This window comes from Peromyscus californicus, unplaced genomic scaffold (genome assembly GCF_007827085.1).
Source record: "Peromyscus californicus insignis strain IS unplaced genomic scaffold, ASM782708v3 Scaffold_13__1_contigs__length_99412109, whole genome shotgun sequence".
Lineage (NCBI taxonomy): Eukaryota > Metazoa > Chordata > Mammalia > Rodentia > Cricetidae > Peromyscus > Peromyscus californicus.
The window spans coordinates 34,177,918-34,184,922 of NW_026294424.1; positions in this window are offsets into that span (position 1 = coordinate 34,177,918).

A 7,005-nucleotide genomic window follows, 5' to 3' on the forward strand; every position below is an offset into this window, starting at 1 on the left:
ATTGTCGAAGAGGTTGATTTTGGTGACTTAGTTATGTTGGCACATGTCAGCCAGAAGGGTAATTGGCTGGGAGTGCCCCAACCTACAACCTTCCAAGGTTTTAAGGTCTTGGTGAGTCCCATATATACATGGGATAGTACCACACCACTGAGGTTCAAGATTGTGAGCTGATGTAGGTCCAGGCTCAGGGTAGATGATTAACTTCTGCCTGTGAGAGTTGGCAGTGTGTGATGGACAGGGTCTCCAAGGGGGTCTTCAGGAATCTAAGGGGGAAGAAGAGATGAGTTCTGGCAGAGCACGTTGAGAGTGGTTTTTGGGGTGTGGATGTCTCAACTGAGGGCCGCACTTGACACTAGGTCAGACTGCCCGCACAAGAGAGGACAATGTCCAGGCAGTTTCCACTGGAGTCTTCTCGCTCAAATCACACCACTCTTTACCACGAACCTGTGAGCAAAACTGACTGTGGGACCAGCCCAAGCCTGAGATGAGTGATGGATACCTAATACATCCCCAAGTGTTGGTGACGTTCCCTCTCCCCTGAGATTGTTCTCTTCATATTGAGCATTTTCATGTTTTTTCTTCCTTCTCCTACCAAGAAACACCATCCAGAATAAGATGGTTCAGACCTTGAAAACATCATTCTGCTTGTTGATGTTCAGGGCTGCTTTCTCTTTTTTTTTTTTCATGTTAAAATCCCTCTTTCTCAAGGAGTGCAATTGTATTTATGGGGAGGTTGTAAGGATAGGATTGTATTCCAACCATGCTTTTCCCTCCATCTATGAAAATAACTTTCTGAAAATATTAAAGCTCTTTTTATTAAAAATTACTTTAAAGAAAGTCTAAATACCCAAATAGTAGATAATTATTACACATTAAATGCCAAGAGAAGCTCATAGTGAAGCCATGCCTGGTCACTCCTACCCGGAATCACAACCCTCAGTTAGCAGAAGGATAGCAGGAATGGAGAGGCCAGCCTGGGCTATGGGAACACTGTCTCACAATTGCTCTACATTAGAAACCATATCCTGATCCCACACCAAAAAGTCAGAATTGTCTGACATCTATAGTTAGCTCTGCCTCAGCTCCCTTGGGCACTTGGAAGCAGGGTGCTAGAAGCCTTCAGCTCAAGTGTGCACTGAGATGGGGTGTCAGCTGAGGGGTCAGCCTTCTGAGCTGTTTTCAGGAATGTCACACAGCTCTGTCCTGGTGTTGAGATTGAATCATTTGAGGGCTTTGGGAACCCTCCATATTGGAAGTACTTCCTCTTGATTATGCAGGCTTCAACACCTGCTTTTCCTTTGAATCTGAGCAGTCTAAGTGTGGTGGTTTGGACGAAAACGGCCCCCGTAAGCTCATATGTTTGAATGCTTGTGATATAGGACATATGTCATTAGGGAGTTGTTTATCTGCTGCCCGGTGGCTGCACCTCAAACCACCACAGCCTCATTGCTAATGTCATTTTATCTTTGGCACTGGGGCTGTACCTGAACCTACTTGTGCCTCATTTGAACCTACTATACCTTCACTGCCGCTACCGCTTTGCTGCTGAGTCTGAAGTAAGGGTGAGCCATGGCATCTCCTCACAGCCTGGGTTCTGCCTCAGCCACCTTCATGCTGGGAGCCAAATGCTGTTTAACTCTCTATCATTCTATTTTATCAATAAGACTTAGGAGCCAGATGATGGGGGTCCATCACTCACTGCCAACTCTCACAGCAGCTGGTTGACCTTCCTCCTCCACCAGTGTCTCAGAAAGAGGGCTCTCTCCTAAGCTGTCTGAAAGAAAAAGTCCTCTAACCCTCCCTCCTCCCTCCTGTGCCTCTCTCTGACCTCCTGACTCCCCCTCACTCTCTGTGGTCACTGCAGTCAACTGGATGCTCGCTCTGCCTCCTGACCCTGGGTTGATTTTATTTAAATAACGCAATCTCTGGGTTCAGTGTATTCAAGTAGGCTGCAATGTTTCCCCCTTTTGTCTAAAAAGGAAAGGTTTTAAGTGTAACACGGTAAAAGTATTTACAATAATGAAGCTATTTTTGCCAAGCTTTCTACAATGCCCAGCTTGGTTGTATTTGGCAGTTTTAGGATTAAGTATTGGAGTTCAAAGTTCTGTAACATGTCTGTGTCAGTCTCATATGAACATTCTGAGCACTTTGTAGTCTGAAACTGATCTTTAAAGGCTCCAGTTGCCTTCGAAATAGCATTATTAGCTGTGGTCCAAGCACTCAAAACATGAGCCTGAGGAGGACATTAAACCACTCATCCAGTCTCTGCCCAGCCAACCTATGTCCTATATGAGTATGCACGAGTAAGTGTCTTTATCTTGGGCCTCTTCTGCCTTCACACGAATGTGTTGACTGAAGTTCTGCACACTTGGAATTTTCATAACTGGTTTTAAGGATCTCTCCAAATGACCATGGTAGTGTCATCCTTTTCAGTGTGATTTTTGTGTTGAGCCAGTTCATCTATGAGACAGGACCAGTGTTTCCTCCTTCTCAGATGTCTGTTAGGGTTCCTATTGCTGTAATGAGACATCATGACTCAAGCAACTTGGGGAGGAAAGGGTTTGTTTGGCTCACACTTTAGCATTGCTCTTCATCACTGAAGGAATTAGAACAGGTGCTGAAAATGGATCAGGATCCTTTAGGCAGTACTCATGCAGAGGACATGGGGGAGTGCTGCTTACTGGCTTGCTCTCCATGGCTTTCTCAGCCTGCATTCCTATAGAACCTGGGAATACAAGCCCAGGGATGGCACCACCCACACTGGGCTGTGGCTTCCCCTGCAATCACTAAGAATATGCCATAGAGGCTTGCCTACAGCCTGATTTTATAGAGGCATTTTCCTAGTTGAGGTCCCCTCCTCTCAGATGACTTTAGTTTGTGCCAAGTTGACATAACCGCCCAGCATATTTTAGCTTATTTTGTGTAGTTTATGAAGTCAAAGGAGTAATGTTGCATGCAGATTCAGACCTGGGATGCTGGCAGTCTGATTCACCTGATCTCATCATTTAAGTGCAGCCTTACATTTACTTGAGACTCACTGAAACATTAATATTTTCATAAATGTAGCATTGTGTGCACAGGTGCTACTCCTTTTTGAGGCCCTTGGTTGTTGGTTCACAACAGGCAGTTCCACATACTGGGTCTTTGTAGCTTTGAATCTTATAATATGGCACCTAGGTGTTCAGAGAATTTTCTGACTTTGTGACCATCAGGGCCAACAGCTAAGCTGCCAATCACTTCAGTGGCACAGTGATATCATGTAATTGGAATTGTCACTATTCCCACAGATCTTACTTTGATAAAGGAACTAAATCATTACACAATACTGAAGATCTACTGCTTAAACTCTTATGACACAGCAAACTGATTTTTGCCTTTACTGAAGATTAAAATACAATTTCCAGTTCTTCTGTTAGGTTGCATATGTGGCAACTCTACCATTTGGCATTTGATTCGAAATCCTAAAGAACCAGACCTCTGTGTAAATGCTGGTAGAGTAAAGGAAAGGCACAAGAGGCTGCCTGTTGTCTTGGTCACTCTTCCATTGATGCGAAGAGACACCATGGCCACGGCAACTCTTATGAAAAAGTATTTAATGGAGGGCTTCCTTACAGTTTCAGAGGTTTAGTCTATTACCTTGATGGGGAGCATGACAGTAGGCATGATGCTGGAGAAGTTGAGAGCTACATCCTGATCCGTAGCCTGAGAGAATATACTGGGACTGGACAGTAGGCATGATGCTGGAGAAGTAGTTGAGAGCTACATCCTGATCCATAGCCTAAGAGAATCTATTGGGATGGCTTTGGGTTTTGAAATTTCAAATTCTACCCTCAATGACACACTTTTTCCCAACAAGGTCACACTTCCTAATGCTTCTAATCCTTTCAGTCAATTCCACACCCTGGTGAATAAGGATTCAAATATGAGCTCATAGAGGCCTTTTTTTTTTTCAAACTACAACTGTCTTACTGATCAAGTTGAAGGCACTGTATAATGTTGAGCAAGGAAACAGATCTCACCTCAAAGGAATAAAAGACCTGGATTATTCTACAGTGTTAAGGAGTGACTGTGGCCCGGGAACACAGATTTGGGTTAGCCCCAAATTCTGTGTTCCAATGTGGAAACACTTTGAAGGTTTATAGTCTTATAGAACAGAGTCAAATCAAGGCAAGATTAAAATGCATCGGTAGGTACATCAGAGGCAGTAAGATGGTGGTAGATATTCTGTAGGTCTAAGATGTTATCTGATGGCAGCCTTAACTTTTGGATTGGCAGAAAGTAGTTGCTTGCCAAGTCAATAGATTCTAAAAGTTTTCTGTATTGTCACAAGATATTTCTATACAGAGTAGGGCAAGGTGTGGTTGTTCCCAAAGACTTACACTAGCCCAAGATAGGTAATTAGCCTCTGAACCTACAGAAATCCAGCCTCTCCACAGTATTCAAATCCCTATTGGTCCATCAGTTTATCCAGACAAAACTCTGTTCAGTCTAACACAATTTCTTCTCAGGACTATTCATTCAGAGTAAAAGTGAAGTTCATGAAAGGCTTTTTGCCCTTAATTCCATCTATTGAAACACAATACATCTGTGGTTTGTATGTTGGAGGACAATTGTAACTTGGCCTAGACACGTCATCTTTTTAGAAATTCTATTTGTTCAGCAGAACAGTGGTTCCCATTTAGGATCCTGTTGCAGTGAAAAGACTAAGGTTCCTCATGCACTTGGGCTGAACCATGTTTATGGCAACCACAAGGAGGGTGATTAGTGCTGCTAGGTTCCTGTGGGGTCAGCATCCCAACCTGCTCTCCATCTATCAGAACACCAGTGTTCAGTTTTTCTAAAAAGGGATGTGAATTTGTGAATGCCGGTTCCTTTCTCTAGTCAAGGATTTGAGTGTCCACTATGTGACTTATAGACACTTGTGGCATTTCAGGTAGGGTATAGGTTTTGCTCCTGTCTTGTGCTTTGAAGAGGACCTTGAGTGATGGTCCCTTGGGGTCTGTTTCTTTGCCTTTGGAGTGGCCTCCTGCCAAGTCTAGTTTTGCCCTCCTGGGGTGGACTCTTTCCCATCTATTCTGTACTGAGCTTTCTGCTCTCAGGTGGTCCACACAAGCTCTGGTCTGATTGTTTGGAAGTCTGATTACTGAAAAACCATGAACAAACAAATTTTAGAGGAGACTGAATGTGATCATCTCAGCCAGAGAAAATTCAGGGCTGCAATGTTCTAAAAAGTGGACATTGGGAACTGTAGTCATCCGAGGAGACAATATGTGGACCTAGCATCTAAGGAGTTTCCATAGATGGTTCTTGGGAAAGGCTGGATATCTGGAATATTCCTAAGAAGGTGGAGATGGCCTGACTATCAAGGCCTCATGGGAAAAGGGCATAAGTGTCAGTTAGGGACAGTTTACTGCAGCCATGGTGATGAGTGAGATTGTCCACTACCACCGAACAGTGTCCCTGTGTATGGAAAAATACAAGAAGATATTACTGGGTATTTAAGAAAACCATTTGGGATACAAATCAACCTGTTCAGATTATCATGGCCAGAAGCCATTTGATGTTTACTCTGAGACAGATTTCACCTTCGACTTGGGCCATAAAGAATTTGGCTTGATTCCTAGATCCTTAATGTACTGTCCATGTGCTTGGTGAATAGTTTCTATTTGTAGCATTCATCTGTAGAGTTGTAAACTACTTGGATGACATTTACTCCTTAACACTTGATGTAGTGGGTGCACTTACTGATACAAGTCTGGATTTGCTATGATCAAAGTTGAGTAACCTAGAAGTTATTGTTTTTTGAGACTGTTCCTCTGATTGATACTAGATTTGACCTCCTTGATATCACAAAATCATAAGTAAACACAAATTTAGAGAATGTGGCTAGATAAAGTAGCTAGATCTCTTGGCTCATTTCTCCTCTCAGGACTTGTGATAGTTGGAGGAGACTGAATTCTTGACTATGGAACAGGGTTTCCTTATATCTCTGCACATCATTTACTTTCTGTGGTCAAGGGCATGGCCGTTGGCAGTTCCTGGGCTCCTATTTCAGCTTCAGAACATTCAAAAGTACCCTATGAACTTTGCTATGAGAAAGGTATTGTTGATTATGTAGCTCATCTGACCTCAGTTTAGTGCCTTTGGTCCAGGTTGTCCCATGGCACATGGCATTGAAGGACATTCTATTGAATGATGCCTTGCTACAGCATTTTCAAGATCATAGCTCTATAGGATCTAAAGATTGCTTACCTAATAAGGTCTGGACCAGCAGGTTCAGGACTCCCCCATATGGAGAAACAAACTGTTTTATTTGCATATTGTCACTGAAGGTGAAGCTAGATCTGCACAGTTAAGTTTTTCTGGTTTGAACAAACTGCTGAGACTTTTGGAAGAAATGCAGGTAGTAGCAGCCAACCTTAGCATAGAAACTGCACCTGGCAGAACCAGAGATCATTGTCATGGGAGACGGCTTTGGAGCAATTGGAGAGAGTGCTGGAGGCTGCTTGCCCCATCATAGCTTATGGATATCATTAATGGCCACTGTATTCAATGTCTGGAGGGAAATGGAACATCCATACTCAGTTGCTAGTGTCCAGTTGGACTATTGAAAGCGGCATAGCACAAGGCGTTTAGAAAACTCAGAGATTAAGTAGAGCTGGCTTATCCCAAGCTCTGGCAGTATGCTCGTTTTCATGTTGGTGCTTTTCTTGGTCTGCACTTCTAACATGTGATCGGAGACTCTAGATGGTATTAGCAGTGCACCTGGGCATCTTGCTCAAGTTTTAAGGCATTTGAGGACTCTGTGCCAAACTGCCAGCTTGATCAGGGCCTTTGGGTCTCATTACCACTGTTGGGTTACTCAGAATTGTGGAGATCTGTCCTGATTTTTGAGAGACAAAACCAGCATCCCTCAATCCAGATTCCTGTCTGTTGTTTTTGGTCAGGGTTTGTCACAGCAACTTAGGGAAAGGAAAGTTTATTCCATTTACACTTCTAGGTGAC